This window comes from Panthera tigris, chromosome A2, assembly GCF_018350195.1.
Source record: "Panthera tigris isolate Pti1 chromosome A2, P.tigris_Pti1_mat1.1, whole genome shotgun sequence".
Classification (NCBI taxonomy): domain Eukaryota; kingdom Metazoa; phylum Chordata; class Mammalia; order Carnivora; family Felidae; genus Panthera; species Panthera tigris.
In genome coordinates this window covers 27,280,565-27,297,432 of record NC_056661.1, presented here as the reverse complement: position 1 = coordinate 27,297,432, position 16,868 = coordinate 27,280,565, and the positions used below count along the sequence as shown (strand labels likewise).

At 43.1% G+C, this 16,868-nt stretch overlaps 1 long non-coding RNA gene across 5 annotated transcripts in view; it reads right to left on the bottom strand.

The window, feature by feature from the left end:
- Positions 1–7,857: 7,857 nt before the first annotated feature.
- Positions 7,858–16,868, bottom strand: part of LOC122236683 — a 162,035-nt gene continuing 153,024 nt past the window's right edge. For all 5 annotated transcript variants that reach the window (XR_006214874.1, XR_006214870.1, XR_006214873.1 and 2 more), the window contains one exon: positions 7,858–8,048. This is a non-coding gene — a long non-coding RNA (uncharacterized LOC122236683). The remainder of the gene's footprint in view (positions 8,049–16,868) is intronic.

Here is a 16,868-nt window from a genome sequence, read left to right as displayed (position 1 = left end):
TGCCTCTAGGACTTTGGAGTGTGTACTTGCCCTTGGCCTAGTGCTATGAAGCTCCATGGTGAGAAGGGTCTGTTGTTTCTTTTGCACTACCAAACCCCTGCCTGGCTAAAAAGGTGTAGAGTCTTTCTCTCACTGCATGTGAGAGACAGTAGCTCCTGCCCCTTCCTCTAATGAGGGCTCTCATCAGGGGCCCCAAGACTCGGCTTCCCGCTTCTCCTGCCTGCTGAGCTGATCATATCCAAAAGTGTTTATGCTTTACTATGACAGTAGGGCTGCCTCATTTTAAAGTCAATCCAGTTGAACTTGTTTTTTTTTTAATTCTTTACCTGTTTTTTCCCTCCTCTTCTTCCTCCCAGATTTGACCATTTCCTCTCTAGATACAAAATAATTAAGAATAGGGATGAGGGAGACATGCAGGGACAGTTCTTCTCCATGTCCTTTCCTCTCCCTTCCAGCCTTGTGAGCCCCTACTGTTTTCACTCAGAAACTTCCCAAAGGCTGGGCCCATTGCCTCCACCAGAGTGAACAGGGGAGAATTCCTCCTTTATATTTGGCTCCCAGATTATAAAAGTCATAGAAGATGCTCCCTTAGAATCCTGAAACATGTATTCCATTAAACATCAAGATATGTCCAAATATAGTCCATCTTCTGGGTCAGGATCTCCCCTGCTGTCTGATTATTTGGACTTCAGCCATGTGAGAAATCCATCCAATTAGGTTATTTTACTCCTTCCCTTCACTGCTGAACTAAGGATGTTCGGCAGAACTCACAAGACAGTTTATGACTCTGTGGTGCTGTTTCAGGCTGGATCTAACCAGAGCTTTAGGGTGATATTTACTGTAACAAAAATGACTCCTCTTGCTCCCCAGAAGCTGGTAGAGTGCTCCCTGGAAGCTGGTAGTATGGCTGTATCAAGTCATATATTTCATGTGCAGAGACGTTTCCTACCCTAAGGGACAGATACTACATTGGAGGTTGCAGATAAACAATTAAGAGGCTGATTTTGGCCTTTGAACTGCAGATCACTCTCATAATGTTAAGTTGCCCTCACATATGTGCATGTGTTTGGAACTATTAAAGACAGGGCTAAATAAAATGGAGAGACAACCTACAGAATGGTAGAAAATGTTTGCAAGTTGTATGTCTGGTATGGCTCTAACATCCACAATATATAAAGAACTCCTGCCACTCAACAAATAGACAACCCAATTAAAACATGGGCAAAAAGACTTGAATGGACATTTCTCCAAAGAAGATACACAAATGGTCAGTAAACACTTGAAAAGATACTTAGCATCATAGGTCATTAGGAAAGGCAAATCAAACTACAATGAGCTACTACTTCACAGCTGGTAGGTGGGTTAAAAGGACAGACAGTAGGAAATGTTGAGTAGGATGTGGATAAATTAGAACACTCCCTTCCCTGCCCCTGCTGAAACACTGCTGGATTGCTGGTGAGAACATACAGTGGTGCAGCCACTATGGAAAACAGTTCGGCAATTCCTCAGAAAGCTAAACATAGAATTATCATAACCCAGAAATATATCCAAAATAATTGAAAGCAGGGTCTCAGAAAGATAGCTATATGTCAGTGCTCATTGTAGCATTATTTGCAGTAGCCAAAAGGTAAAAACAACCCAAATGTCCAATAGATGAATGGATAAACAAAATGTGGTAGATACATAAAATGGAATATTACTCAGCCATAAAAAATGCAGTTCTGAAACATGTTACTACATGAACTTTGAAAACATACTTAATGAAATAAGCCAGGCACAAAAGGACACATATTATATGATACCCCTTATATGAACTATTGAGAATAGGTAAAATTATAGAGACAAAGTAGAATAGGGGTTACCAGGGGCTGGAGGAAAGGCCTGTTTAACAGATTAGAGTTGCTGTTTGGGGTGATGAAAATGTTTTACAAATAGATAGTGGCCATGCAGCGCAACACTGAGAATGCAGCTAATGCCACTAAATTATACATTTAAAAATGGTTAAAATGATAATTTTATGTTATGTGTATTTTGCTACAATAAAAAAATTCATGAGAAAAATTTTTTAAAAAATGAAGCTTAAATAAATATTTTCACAATCAAATTTCTTCAGCAGTTCCCTCTGCTATATTTCAGTCAGAACTCAAAACCAGATCTTCTGACCTTAAGGCTTAATCCATTAAAACATTCAGTGTTTTTAAATTACACATTGGTTGTTTCATTCAAAGCATTTCTGTCCTTCAGATATTTATAGAATACCTGGTAAGTGCTTGGTAATGGAAAATTGGTTTGGAGTGGGTGGAAGAAACAGATTTCAATATGTGGTCTATGTCCAAGTTCCTTGCTCGAAGGCCCTTTATGTGCTATCCCAATTAATCTTCCCGTTATGAATCATTTTTTAATGTTATTTATTCATTTTATTTTTGAGAGAGGTTGCGTATGCAAGTAAGGGAGGGGCAGAGAGAGGGAGAGCAAGAATCCCAAGCAGGCTCCAGGCTGTCAGTGCAGAGCCCAATGCGAGGCTGGATCCCACAATCCTGAGATCATAAACTGAGCCAAAATCAAGAGTCAGACACTTAACGGACTGAGCCAGCCAGGCACCCCTTCCCATTGAGAATCATTATCATCCCCATTCTATGGCTGAGGGCATGAAGCCAGGAAGGTTAGGTAAAAATTGCTGGTAGCAAACAGCAGATTTGGGATTGGAACCTAGATCTGCTGAATTCTAAGCACTCTATGCCTCATGCCGTCTATTCTCTCCCTCCCATACATCTCTCCCAAATTCCCTTGGATTCTTGGCTCTCCCTATTGTTTTTAGGAATGAAGGACAGCTTCACAGGGGTAGAAGCAGCCCCTTGCAAGCGGCTCTGCATTCTGGGTCATTCAGGGTTGCTCCTGTTCCAGATAGGAGCAAGGCTCAGGTTTGGCAACATATGCTCTGCAGCTGGAGAAGGGGCCACCCTAGGGGTCTGTTGGCAAGTATGACAACTTGACAATGCCAGACACAGCAAAAGAAAGAAAGAAAGAAAGAAAGAAAGAAAGAAAGAAAGAAAGAGAGGAAGGAAGGAAGGAAGGAAGACAGGCAGCTGCTACAGGTGAGGGGAGCTGGCAGACCCCCAAGGCTGGGAGCCAAGCAAGTGGCAGGTATACCCTCTGCTCTCCACAAGCTACCAGGCAGGGATGGCAGTGGGTTCTGCCAAAGGCTCATCTCCATGCGTTTGTTAGTAGCACATTCCTGAGTCTCTGCAAGCACAGTCTGAGCTGGGAAATGATGGAGGGGCTGCAGAGCGGGGCCTGGAGGCTAGGCCTACCCAATCACAGGCCTGCTTTGTCCAAGGAGCAGGTGGACCTAGGAGGCAGGGAGCAGGACAGGACAAGGAAAAGTAGAGGTGATTCAGACTCATGAGTAGGGCCAGCGGCAAATCTCTCCTTGGCTTCTGCCCAGCTGCACTGCCCCACATCTCTCTACTGCTTCTTCTGAGACCGCATTGAAGAATTGTTTCCCTCTCCAAGCAAACAAGGCTTGTTCCTGCGTTTGTAAGAGCTTTATTATCGTTGCATTTGGGGAACCAGTGCAGTTTCCAAATCAGCAAGAGAGGACAGGCAACTCAGGAAATGAGTCGTTCTTTTCCTTCCCACTCACCAGTGAGTTTTCAGATCATTATGAAACAGAAAGCTCTGCCTTCATTTACTCCATCACATGAGGTCTTAATGTACTTCAGTCCACTGCTCATTAATACCATTAAGGAGCATTTGCGGAGTATTTAAAATTGGCTGGTGCGCGCTCTCTCTGCTTACTCCCTGTGGCGCAGTCCAGTTTCTGGGATGAAGCTCAATCAATAAACACATTCTTTCTGTCTGTTGAGACTTTGTGTCTTCCAGTTAGAAGAGAGGGGCAAAACATGCTGCTTTATTATATGGAGACAGCAGTCAATTTTGGCTCAATGCAGAGCAGGAAATGCTGATTTTTCATATGTTTGTGTAACAGAAACAACAAAGCATCCGCTTGGAAAGCAACAGGATTTTTCTTAGCCAAACTACACACAAATAGGTTTTCAGTAACTAAAGGAAGGCAGAAGAGAACAGGAGTATGGGCCCTGGGAGACAGCGGCTGGTTACTCTCTCGGGCCCAGGTGTGGAGACCCAACGTGAAGTGGCAAGCCCTGTGAGGCAGCCTTTGTATCTACAGGTTATGAACACCCTGCTTGGCCCAGGGGAGTTATCAAACCCCCACGCAGTCTGGATCCTCACCTTTAGGAGGCAAGGGGCCTACCTATATCCACTACCATCAAGGCTGCTGTTCAGGGCCTTCCCACTGGAAACTGAAAATGTAGGTCCTTTGAGTCTTTGCATTTTTAAACACCATGCACAGGCCCTCTGGTTTCCCAGAAGACACTGCTTTGGACTTGTTGGGACTCAGATATTCAACTAAAAGCATGGTGGCAGATTAGGGAATGTCTTGTGCTTATGGTTTACTGCTAACAGTGATGCACAGGGAGAGAATAGGCAGGAGATAAGGGAGGGAGGGAGGGAGGGAGGGGGGGAGGGAGGGAGGGAGAGAGAGAGAGAGGGAAGGGAAGGAAGATGGGGAAGGATAGAAGGAGGGAAGAAAAAACATGCTGGTCTAAGACTCTGGAAGCATGGATTTTACCTATAGCTTGTCAGTTATTAACTCAATGACACAGGGTAAGACTTAGTCTCTCTTTGTCTGAATAGGAAACAATTTAAAACTAAAATATCATGAGTTTTTATCACAGATGATTTGAAGGTCAAATTGAAAGATGAATATGAAGATACTTTGCCACCAATGGAACCCAAATAAAACGTGGCCGCTTTAAGGCCAACCTGAGCAGAAAGGTATTCTACATACACACTTTAAAAAGTCTTAAAAACTAATGTACATTTTTACCAAATGATTCTTGAAGAGGTGACAAAAAAGATTTATGCCATACAACATGGCAAAATTCTTCAAACAGAGCTTCTTAACTATCTCTTTTCAAAATATCTCTTTCTTAATGGGAGCTGTTTAATTATCTCTTCCCTCCTTAAGTGGTTCTACCCATACTTACCACACCCATACTATCCCCTTCTCTTAAATCCCATCCTCCAGATTTCTAGGTAATTTCCCCTAAGAGATTGCTTCATAGGCTCACCTCTCCAGGGAAATATACTCCTTTTTTTTTTAATGTTTATTTATTTTTGAGAGAGAGAGAGAGAGAGAGAGAGAGAGAACATGAAGGGGGGAGGGGCAGACAGAGAGGGGGACACAGAATCCCAAAGCAGGCTCCAGACTCTGAGCTTTCATCACAGAGCCCAACACAGGGCTCAAACTCACAAACTGTGAGATCATGACCTGAGCCAAAGTCAGCTGCTTAACCAACTGAGCCACTCAGGTGTCCCAAATATACTTCTCCTTTTAAAATTTCTTCATCATGACCTTTCTACCCATTACCCTGATCTGTCCCACAAAGATCCAATAGACACACAGTGTCAGCATGGTATTCTCCCTAAAAGCTGGGAGCACGAAAAAATTGTAGTTACACACGTACATACGTCTTGTTGTTATTCCTTGTTATATCCTTAATAAAGGATTCTTATTTAAGAAAATGAGATTATAACTTAGTATGTCACAGTAGCACAAAATCAGGGACATTGTAATCTAAGTCTCTTTGATCATTGATTGAGAACCTGTCATGTGTAAGACTCTCTCTCTATAAGAAGGGTGCAATGGCCATAGATGGGGATAAACCTCTCAGTAGGTCCCAGAAACCCTAAATTAAAGTGTCACTCAGGCCCCTCAAAAACAGATCTTGCCTTTAGGGATCCCAAGAGACTTGGCCCTACATGTTACTGTGGCATCACCATTGCACATATATCATAGCATTCATCAGGGGAGGAAATGGGGGCTCCGTGAGGTTAGTTACCTATATCTTCACAGTAGGGGCAGAGTTGTGAGTTGAATCTAGATGTCAGTTTCCAAAGCCCTTGATGCCTCACTGGTGTTTAAGTTATAATCCCCACTTCCTATTTCTGTTCCTCTGTATGTCCTTCTTCCAGAAACAGTCTCATTTGTAGTCCTGAATCCACTGCAAGGTGGTCTTTGCATGTAGATGGACTTGGCTTATGGCATGTGATCTGATGGGTTACCCTACCCACAGCTTATCTCCTTGTGCATTACAAAAGCCCCTGAAATGGTTGTAACTCATTTCTTTCTTTTGGATCAGGTGGGGTCATAAAATATACAGAACTCTTGCCCAAGTTCTCACACTGGTATCACCAGCCAATCACATAACAGGTGTTCCTGCCAAATTCACACGAAACACTGGACTACTTCTCATCACTGAACTCCCGGGATCCACTAGCAATTATGTGGGATGGCACTTAAGAAGACATCTATTGGCCTGGAACAATAACTTCCCAGTGAAAATATATATAAGCTACCTGGCCAGAAGAACTTATTTTGATATGGTTGATGCCTCTGTCTTTAGGGAAAGTCTTCGAAGTCTTCCTTCTCTTGGCTTCTGAGACATCACACTTTCCTCTTTCCCTCTCACCATGTTAGCCATTCTGTCTCGGTTTCCCTCACTGACTCCTCATCATCCTGATCTCCTTGTGTTGGTACCTCAGGGTCCCATTTTGGTCTTGCTTTACCTCTCTATTTGCATGCTCTCCCCACATGATCTCACCTAGTCCTATAACTTGGATACCTATGTGTCGGTGGCTCCCAAAGCTAGATTTCCCACCCAGATATATCCCTTAATCCCAGACTTGGGAGTCTATAAGCATTTAAAGCCTATTATGATAAAGGAAAGGCCTCCTGATTTCCTTCCCAGCTAGCTCTTTCTCCACCCCAATGAACAGCACCATTATCTTTCCAGTGGTTCAACCCAAATCTTCTCTTGCTTTCCCTCACCACAATGTCTAATCCAGAAACAATTAACATTGACTTTTTTCTGTGACTTATTCCAAATCCTTCTACTTTTCCCTATCTTCTCAACTACTTTTAGTGCAAGTCAGGAATACTTTCCACCTGGCCCCTGTCATAGCATCCTAACTAGCCTCTCTGCTAGAACCCTGCCTTAGCGCCTTTCCACTGGCTCTTCCCTCTTCCTGAAACGTTCCTTCCACCAGTCTTCATAAGGATGGTCCTTTTTGTCATTCAATGATCAGCTTACGTGTTACCTCTTCTGAGGTTTTCCTAACCACTCGATCAAAAGTAGCCATGTGTATTCATTTCCTGACCCTAATGTAAAAAATTACCATAAAATGGGTGGCTTCAAACAACAGAAATTTATTCTCTCACAGTTCTGGAGGTCAGAAATCAAATATCAAGGTTTCAACAGGGCCATACCAGGCAGGTGCATATCCTCCTTGGTTTGTGGCTGCATCATTCCAAACTCTGTGTCTGTGGTCCCACTGCTTCCTGTGATGTCTTGAAACTCCCTCTACCTGTCTCTTACAATGATACTTGTAACTGCATTTAGAGTTCACCTGGATAATATAGGAAAAGTTCCTTCTCTCAAAATTCTTAAATTATTGCATCTTTTGCCATAGAAAATAATATTCACAAGTTCCAGGAATTAGGACTCAGACATATCTTTTTGGATCTCACCATTCAACTATACCATGCAAGACACTGCTTGATTTTGACTCTCTACTTAACACTTACTATTATCGTCCCTCATTACTCTACCAACTTGTTAGTTGAATTCCTGTCTCTCCATCAGAATGTAAGCACCATGAAAGCAAGGACTTTGCCTACCTTTATGCTCCCCTGATGTTGAGAACACTGCCAAGCACAGAGCACACATCCCAAAATATTTTTAGATGCCTACACTGAGGATTAAATTAAACCAATGGTTGTTAAGCTTATTTATTTAGTTAGTTGCTCCATAAAATCTTTTGTTCAGATGCAGAAGCCTAACAGGTGGATGGAGATAGTTGAAAGCTGAGCTCTTGTGTTCGAAGTAGAGGTGAGAAGTGGGGAGCTATGGGCCTTAGTTCTCCCATTCCTTCTGATGATGTGCACCAGAGATAGGAGGAATCATCTGAAAAAAAAAGAACTTTGTTATCTTAGCTCAAATCGGTTGCTTGGGAGAATGAGGATATAAAAGAACTTGGAAGAAATGGGCCACTGAGCTGATACATTTTGATGGGTGAGCTGGTGAAGGTAGTAGAGAAGTGATGGTGAGCCAGATCCAACAGAATGGCATGTGGTCACCGCAGGGGTGCTGTATAGGTTTGAGAAATGAAAAGTTCTCTTTTACTCTGGATTTGACTGTGGATATCCAATATTAGATGACCTGCCTTTCCCAAAATGTATCCTTGTGCCCTGAAAGAGTGAAGCTATTTGGGATTTTCTTTGATCTTCAGGTGGGGATGGAAGACATTGGAAAAAGTAGTGCTTTGTAAAGCACAGGTTCTATAATCAAACCAACTCTGGAACCAATCTAGGATCACACGGCTTCTTGGCCTTATGATCTTGGGAAGGCTGCTTCACCTCTGCAAACTTCATTTTCCCCATCTGTAACATGGGGATAACAATAATGCCTACCTCACAGGTATTGAGTATCACAAGACCATTTACACTAAGTATTTAGTGTATCATCAGTACATAGGCATAGCTTGCAATACATTGTGATAATTACCACTTATTAATTATTACTGTTATTTGAGTGTTTGGGTTTTTAGTCGTGAAGTTCAGGCCCTTGAGAAGTCCCTCATTTCCATTGCTGACCCTATAGCAAATTGACCCTTGAACCAGGACAGAGAAGAATTCATTCATTCACTCAATCAGGAAATATCTATTAATAAGGAGCTACAGTGACTTGAACTGTTCTAGCTGACAAGGATAAGGAAGTATTTAAGACAAATTTCCTTTTCTCACAGATTTTGTCTTTCGGTGGTGGAGACAGATGATGAACAAGTAAGCTCTGTGGGGAAATCCCAGAAATGTCCATTTCCTTGCTATGTTTATGACCTTTGGACCATTCCTCTGGTATGATGCATACCTTGAGAGCTTAACCTGAGCTCTGCTCTGCAGTTGCAAGAGTCTGCTGCCAAAACAGCCCACCAATGCAGCAGAGGTGGGCTCCCCTTCCGCCTCCCCTGGGCAGGCCTGGGGCAAATTCTTCAGGGGAAATCACAGCCCATTCTCATGCAGCTTGGGTGATAAAGATGCCCATGATGATACTGTTAGAAGAAATTACCTACAAACTGGTAGTCCCTACAAACTGGTAGGCACCATTATGCTATTTTATACAGATCACCTTATTTAAATCCTCACAAGAACCTATGAGCCAAGTTCTACTATGAATCCCTTTTTAGAAATGAAGAAAATGATAATCAGACAGTTTATGAAACTTGTACCAAGATTCTGCTTCTGAGTGTCCCAGCTGGGATCTGACTCAATTCCAGAGCCCCTAGCTTCAGTTCTTTCCTTTGCTCTGTTTCATGGGTTCCCAGGAAGACTTCAAGGAGTCTACCTGATGCTTCCAGCTGATGGTGTAAGGAGAGCTGTGGGATGTGTGGTTGGGTGGTCAGCCCACAGCTGACTGATGCTCTTGGGCAGGACTCCATGCCCTAGGTGTGGCACTGCCCAGGTGGACTGCCTGCTGCCTCTGCTTGCATGAGTAGGATTGCTATATAGCCTCAAAGGAGAGAGAAAAAATGGTCCCACAACTTGCTGGTTGAGAGACCTTGGGTAAGTCATTAGCTTCCCTGTGTTTCACTCTTTTTTACCTGCAAAAGGGCACTAAAAATAAAACCTACCTCACAGGTAGTTGGCAGGACTAATGGAATTAATGCAAGAAAGCACTTGGCACAATGCCTGACATGTAAAGAGAACCAAAATGCTGAGGAAGAAGGAGGGAGGAAGGAAAGATCATTTAAACCCAAGCTAATTATCATGTATTCTTGGCTAAGCTCCTTCTCCCTCTACCTCAGTGTCCCCATTTGCCAATGTGTGGATTTCCAAAAAGTACTGACCACTCAAGTCCTTCATGTCCAAACTTCCAAAAGTCTCTGAGTCTCTGTAGAACAAAGAGACCTCATTAAATATGCAGAGATGAGTCCCTTCCTCATCGCCATTGCCAAGTCTGTGTCTCAGAATCAAGAAATCTAGGATGGTTTCTGGACAAACTCCAGGAACTCCTTTTTAAGGTGGAATAATATTCCATTGTATATATACACCACCTTTTGTTTATCCACTCAACCACGGAGGGACACTTGTGTAGCTTCCACATTTTAACCATTGTGAATGTCTTTGGTGGGGGCTATCTTACTTTCCTTTTGTTCTATAGGAAATGAGTCCAGGGACATTATTTCTTATGCTAAAACCAAGATAGAAGTATGCAAAGGGTGTGTGGGTCCCTTCAAGTGGTGAGATCTGTCTAGGAAAACAATATAAACATGTGACTAAGAAGTCCCTCTTTGGAATCACACAAACTTGGATTTGAATTTCTGGGCCACCAGGCACTGTTTGTGTGGCATAAACAAATTATTCAGCTCCTTGAAATCCATTTCTTTGTGTGAAAATCCAGGATACTCATGAGATGCATCATGGGGTTGTAAAGCTCACAGCCCAAGTCAGGTACATGGTCAGCACTCAGAAATGGAGTGGGAAGGAGACAGGCATTTTGTTTCCTCATCTAGTCTGGTACCCTCCTGCCTGACCCAGAAACTTTCCACAAGGTTGTTCCCTCTGCCCTTTGCTGAATTAGCTCCTTTTTACCTTTAGATCACTTCTTAATTCCACTTGCCCCAATAGGATGTCTCCAGCTTTCTTGACTGAGTCAAGGCCCCCCTCCCTTTATACCTGCTCCTAAAAAGGTAGACTTGTCTTCCTAACAGTTAACATTCTCCCAGACCTAGCAGTATCTGGCCAATAGCTGACTCTCAGAAAATCATTTTACAAGTAGATGTATAAATGAACAAAAACTCTGTAAAATTAAAGATGATCCAGGTTCTCAAAGTGGGGACCTGGCATTGGCCTGGGCAGCCCACACTTCTCCACAGTCCTCTGCCAGACCTCCTCAATCTCTATCGTAGCACCTCACCTTCTGCCCCCCAGGGCCTGGCATATGCTCTCAAGACTTCAATCTTCCAAGTGGGGCCTGCAGCGAAAGCTGAAGGGGAGAAACTACAAGCCCTGCTAAGGTTTAAAGATGTGCTCACCTGAAATTGCACAATTCATCCCATGGGCTCAGCAGGAATGCGGCATTTGGAGAAATTACACCTCTGAGCTGCCAGAATATATTCAGACAGCCAAGAACAGAAGTTGGCCCAACTGGGACACATCCAGAGAGCAGCAAATATGCACAGTGAGCTTGCCGGCAAAGCATTTTTACTTCTCTGGGGAATGTCCAAGAATGGCTACCTATCTGTGGAACCCTTCTCCTTTGGTTCTAGGGTACCTAATCAAATGGTTTCCAAAACCAGTGCTGGGAGGGTAGGAAGGAGAGGAGCTACACATGTAAATGACTGCCGGAGCTTAGGGCTATCATCCTCTAAACTGTAACTAGTTGGTTTGGGGGTGGGATGGGATGAAAGGGGTGATAAAAGCACAAGCTATGGGATTTGCAAACCAGGGTTCAAATCCATGCTCTAACCATTAATAGCAGTATAACCTTGGCCAAGTTTCCACACCTCAGTGTGCCTCAGTTATCTCTTCTATAAAAGTGGAAAGATCATAGTACCCTTCTTCCAGGATTCGTTTGAAGATTTAAAAAGCGACCACATTAAACAATAAAAATTAAAAAGTGTACACATATAAGCATTCAGATGAGTGCCTCACAGGTAGTTAGTGCTTAATAAACATAAGCTTCTCTCATTATATAGATAGAATTGGCAGAACATTTGGTAGAGAAGTGGTTCCAGGAGGTTTCAATTTCATAATCTCATAAATAGTTCTTTCCCCCTTGGGGTGCCTGGGTGGCTCAGTTGGTTAAGTGTCCAACTCTTGGTTTTGGCTCAGGTCATGATCTCATGGTTCATGAGATCAAGCTTCAGGCTGGGCTTCTGCTGACAGCACAGAGCCTGCTTGGGATTCTCTCTCTCCCTCTCTTGTCATGTACTCTCTCCCTATCTCTCTCTCTCTCTCTCTCTCTCTCAAAATAAATAAATAAACATTAAAAAGAGAATTCTCTTCCCCTTATTTTGCAACTTTTATTTTGCATAATAAGGATGTTAAAATGATCAACTATATCATTGTATTATGTAAAATAGAGTATATTTTAACACCTCAAATGAGGATCAACATAAGCTTTGAAGAAAATAAACATGTTTAGCTCTACAATAAATTTTAAAAAATAATAAATACACTGCTATTTATTGAAGTCATATTGAATTAGGAGTTAAATAAGTGAGGCTGTGGGAAGCTCCCACCTCCTCAGCAGTCTCTCCCTGATACCCCCTTTTCCCACAGCAGCCCTCACTCCTGTCCCAACACTGGTCACTTGTGATTTGTCTCTTTGCTTCTCTGCATCACTACCCCCACCCATTTGCTCACTTGTGTATTGGTCATCTCCTTCACTGGAAGGTAAGCTCCATGAGGGCAAGGACTTTGGCTGACTTGCTTTCTGTTACATGCCCAGCCTCTGACAGCCATTCAGACAAGGGTAGGTGGCCAAGCATGACACATAAGGGTGGCTTGAGTAGCATTCATTGGAGAAAAGTCCTGGAGAGAGGAGCAGTAGGTGTGCAGATCCTCACCACCCACTGCATTCTGGAGCAGCACAAAGAGAGCAAGGTTAGAGATCAGGCCCAGTAGGACAACACTGACCCTCCAACTGTGTGATCTTTTCAACTGCCTGGTTAGGGAAGCACCGGCCCTTCTCCTAGCATGATGAGAGGCAAGGATTCAGTGGCATTATAGCATGGCAGAATTGCATGGTTGTGGAGCCATTATCTGGAGCTGAGCCCCAAGGTTTATCATTGCAGCTCTATAATAAGAAAAGCTTGAGACAGAATTTGTCACTTCAGAGTTTTTGGACGGGGAAGAATTGGTCTCTCACCCAGCATAATGGGGTGGTGGTTGTAGTGGTGGGAGTTGGGGTCCCAGACTTAGAACTCAGCAAGACTGATTTTTGAAATACTAGGCTGTGGCCAGTTTCTTCAGAGTATTGAAGGTTATTGAAGAAGGTCAAATCTTCTTCTGGGAGGCCAGCGTGGAGGAATTGGTTGTGGACAAGTTAACACTTACCCAACAGTAGCACATAACATGTACTCAATAAATATGGGTTAAATGAATGAATGAATGGCTTTTGTCCTTTTACTGTCACATGAAATAATCATAAAAAAACTTGAGCGACCATTAGCCATAGAGAAACTCAGTTCTATCTCTCCTTGTTTCTGTGCACACCCTGGGTACTCTTGCCTGCCTGTCTCCCACTCTTCTCCTTTCTGGGAGAGGCCACCCAGTTTTGCACATGATAGCCACTCTATGCATGTTGATCATTATTCTTGTTGTTATTGGTGCTCTTTTCATTGGCCAAAGCTCAGTTTAAAGCCATTAACCAACATAATTGCCCTGATTCTCAGGAAAGAATGAACAAAAGTGCTGGAGCTTTTCTGTATGTGGACCATCTCTACCACTTTACATGTGAAGAATCTCAGAATCCACAAGTGAGAAGTGGCCTGTCCGAGTAGTGGGAATGTCAGAAGCAGTCTAAGGTCTCTACTTCTGAATCCCAAATAAATTAGAGCGTAAGTAACTGCAAATTGTTTTGTTTAATAGGACTTGCCTTAGTCTCTAGTTACTGTTTCTCTTCGCCAGAGATTAATTGCCCCCTCTAGTGGGGCCATGTACATTCCAGTTTGCCACAGCCTACTACATCCCCCATTTCCTCTCACACTAACCTGCTTCACTCCTTTGCATCACCTAACTGGCCTCTGAGGCTTCTGAGTTTTCAACCCCCATCTATATACCTGTGCTTAGAAATTTAATCAGTACACAACAGACCCCCACTGGCTGCTTCCCAGTTAAAGAGTTGGCTGCCTTTAAAACTCAGGGGAAACTGGCCATTGCCTACTGCTTAAGGCAATCGATTTGAGTAATCCATAACTTGAGCCCCCCATCATTCTTTTTTTTTTAAACTATTGTTTACTATGTAATAATTTTATATTCTCTAGTAGATTCTAGGGACTGGGATGGAGACTTACTCTTTCACCTCTTGGTATTTTGCAAGTAACCAGACTTAATAAGGATCACACTTCTGTGTCTTCAGAAATTCCGAAGGAGCATGCTCAAAGACTCCACAGATTTGTGGCTGTCCTGGACAGGGACCAGAAAATGCATATGGCGATTTTGTATGATTCTACCATGAGTGACCCAAAAACAGAATTTAGAGAAACACAAGGTACTAGTCCTGTAGAAGAGTCCCATTAAAGACTTGTAAATAGATTCATCCCCACCAGAGGGTCATGGTAGGGACTATAAGGTCTGACTTGAGTCTGCAGAATGTGTTTCATTCTGTTTGCCCCATGTTTTCAGATAAACAAAAGGAAACTGGGTTATAACCAATATTTACAAAATATGAAATTGTCATAAGTCAGACTTGTACCTTCTCCTGGTTAAAAAAATTCATATTACATAAAGGCCCTGGTGCCCCCTCTTCCTGGGAACAATCAGATGAAACTATACATGTGCTGTAGCCCTACCCCCCAACACACTTCCACAGGTTATCACAGTCTCCCCAGGTCCCCCCGCTTCTCTAATGGCCCATGCAGGCATTTGCTTTTGTGACCCTGGCTTCATGCACCCTCAGTAGCTGTTTGGTGATTCCATCATTTCACCAGGGCAGCAGCCATCTTGTTTAAGGTCTGCATGACAGTATCATCTATATGACTGGTAAAGGCACAGTCTATGGCCTTGCAGCTAAATTGGGAGGGAAGAGAGCAAGTCTAACACTGTGGTGATGTTGAAACATGTGCCCACGTTCAGATGGATGGATGCAAGTGTTGAGAAACCCTAGAATGAGGTTTTCAGAATGGGACCTCAACCGAAAAAATTGGGGTTGGGTGGCAGAGGACTGGGAAGTAGATTAATTCACATCACTCGTAAGACATCACATTTGAACTAAGAAACTGCTGAGTGATGGAAGAAGTCAGATCAAATCGCTGACAACCCGTCACAGCCAAAGCAGAATGTCTATTAATAAGAAATATTCCTTCTTTGTGGGAGGGGGTCCTGCTAAGAGCTTGGTGGTCAACTCAAAGTATATGAACTATGGCCGGTGGGGTAACTCAAACATTTTTACACTGATTCATTAGTAGGACTGTTTGGAAACTATTTGATTACATAAATCTGGGATCTCAGGGCATTTGTGAATTGCAGTGGAGCTCCAGAGTCCATGTGACACAAATTGCATGTTGTAAAACTTTGGAATCTGAGGCCTAGTGAGGAGAGCTGCCATTTATTTGGATCCATGGTTCTTAGAATAATTTTCAGAGTAAAAATCAAAACATTACAGACCAGTATATGTGAGTAACTTGGGGCTTTGTTAAAATACAGATTCTGATTCAGTAGATTTGGGCAGGGTCTGAGATACTGCTTTTCTAGGAAGCTACCAGGTAACTCAAGGCTGCAGGTCAAGGGCCACAACCAAAAGTACACGGCAGATGTAGACTGAATGTAGCCAACTTGATGGTAATCTCAAAAATAATTCTTTTGGGTCAAGAGAAGCAAGTATTGGGGAATCTAGAGAGGAGGCTTGATTAGCAGAATGCTAAAACAAACCACACTTTGATCATTTTTTGAAAATCCCCCAGCAAAGCAAAGGAGTTCACAGGCTCCCATTCTCCAACAGATGTTTCCTGTGAAGTCATAGACTTTATTTCCTAGTGATTCTACTTAGAAAATGTCTCAGGATGGCATGAGGGCTGAGGCAGATGAGAGCAAGGGAACAGGAAAATAACTTTGTTGTGAGTGCTTTCTTCTCATTCCCTACCACGTGGTCTTGCGATTCCAAACCCAGGTCCCCTGTGATGGCTCAGGCAAAAAGCAAGGAGCTCTCCCTGCCAAATTCAGCCAAAAGCCAAGCAAAATACCATTCAGGAGAACCTTGCTCCCTGCACCAGAGAACAGAAGTGGAGTGTCTCAGTCAGCCAGTGAGGGATCAGATAATATTCACAGCTTAAATGTTTGATCTCAAGTGGGATACCTGGTTCTCGGCCTTCGTCACTAGAACTGTAAGAAGTGATAAATCCTGGGCAGGGTTTTTCAGCCTAGGCACTCAGAACATTTGGGATTGATAATATTTTGTTGTTAAGGGGCAGGGTGTTTAACAGCATCCTTCACCTCTATCCACTAGATGTCAGTAGCAGAGGCCTCCCCTACCAAAGTTGTGACAATTAAAAAATGTCTTCAGACATGGTCAAACATCCCATGGGGGTGCAAAATCACCCCCGATTGAGAACTACTGTTCTGTAGTCAGATGCAAGGATTCAAGTCCCAGCTATCACGCTTCTTAGCTGTGAGGACTTGGTCACGTTACCTATCTCTCAAACATCAGTTCCCTCATCTGCAAAAAGGATGTAATAACACTAATACTGTTAGTACCTTGTAACATCATTTGGAAGATTAGATGAATTAATGAATAGTCCTCAGCACAGTACCTGGAACAGAGTAAGGGCTAAAGGAGTGTCTGCTGTATTGCCTGCTTGGACCCCTTTCCTATCATTGTCACCACGCCTGACGCAAACCCATCACTCAAACTGCAAACCTTGTGGGGCCAGTTTGCCAAATTCTACAAATCTTGACATTTAAGCCCCTTAGTTCTCTCTCTTTATTATCTGAGAGCTAGAGAAGTGAGCAGCATAGGAAATGCTTTTCCCTCAAGTTCAAAGGAGACAGTGAGAAAGGAAGCAGA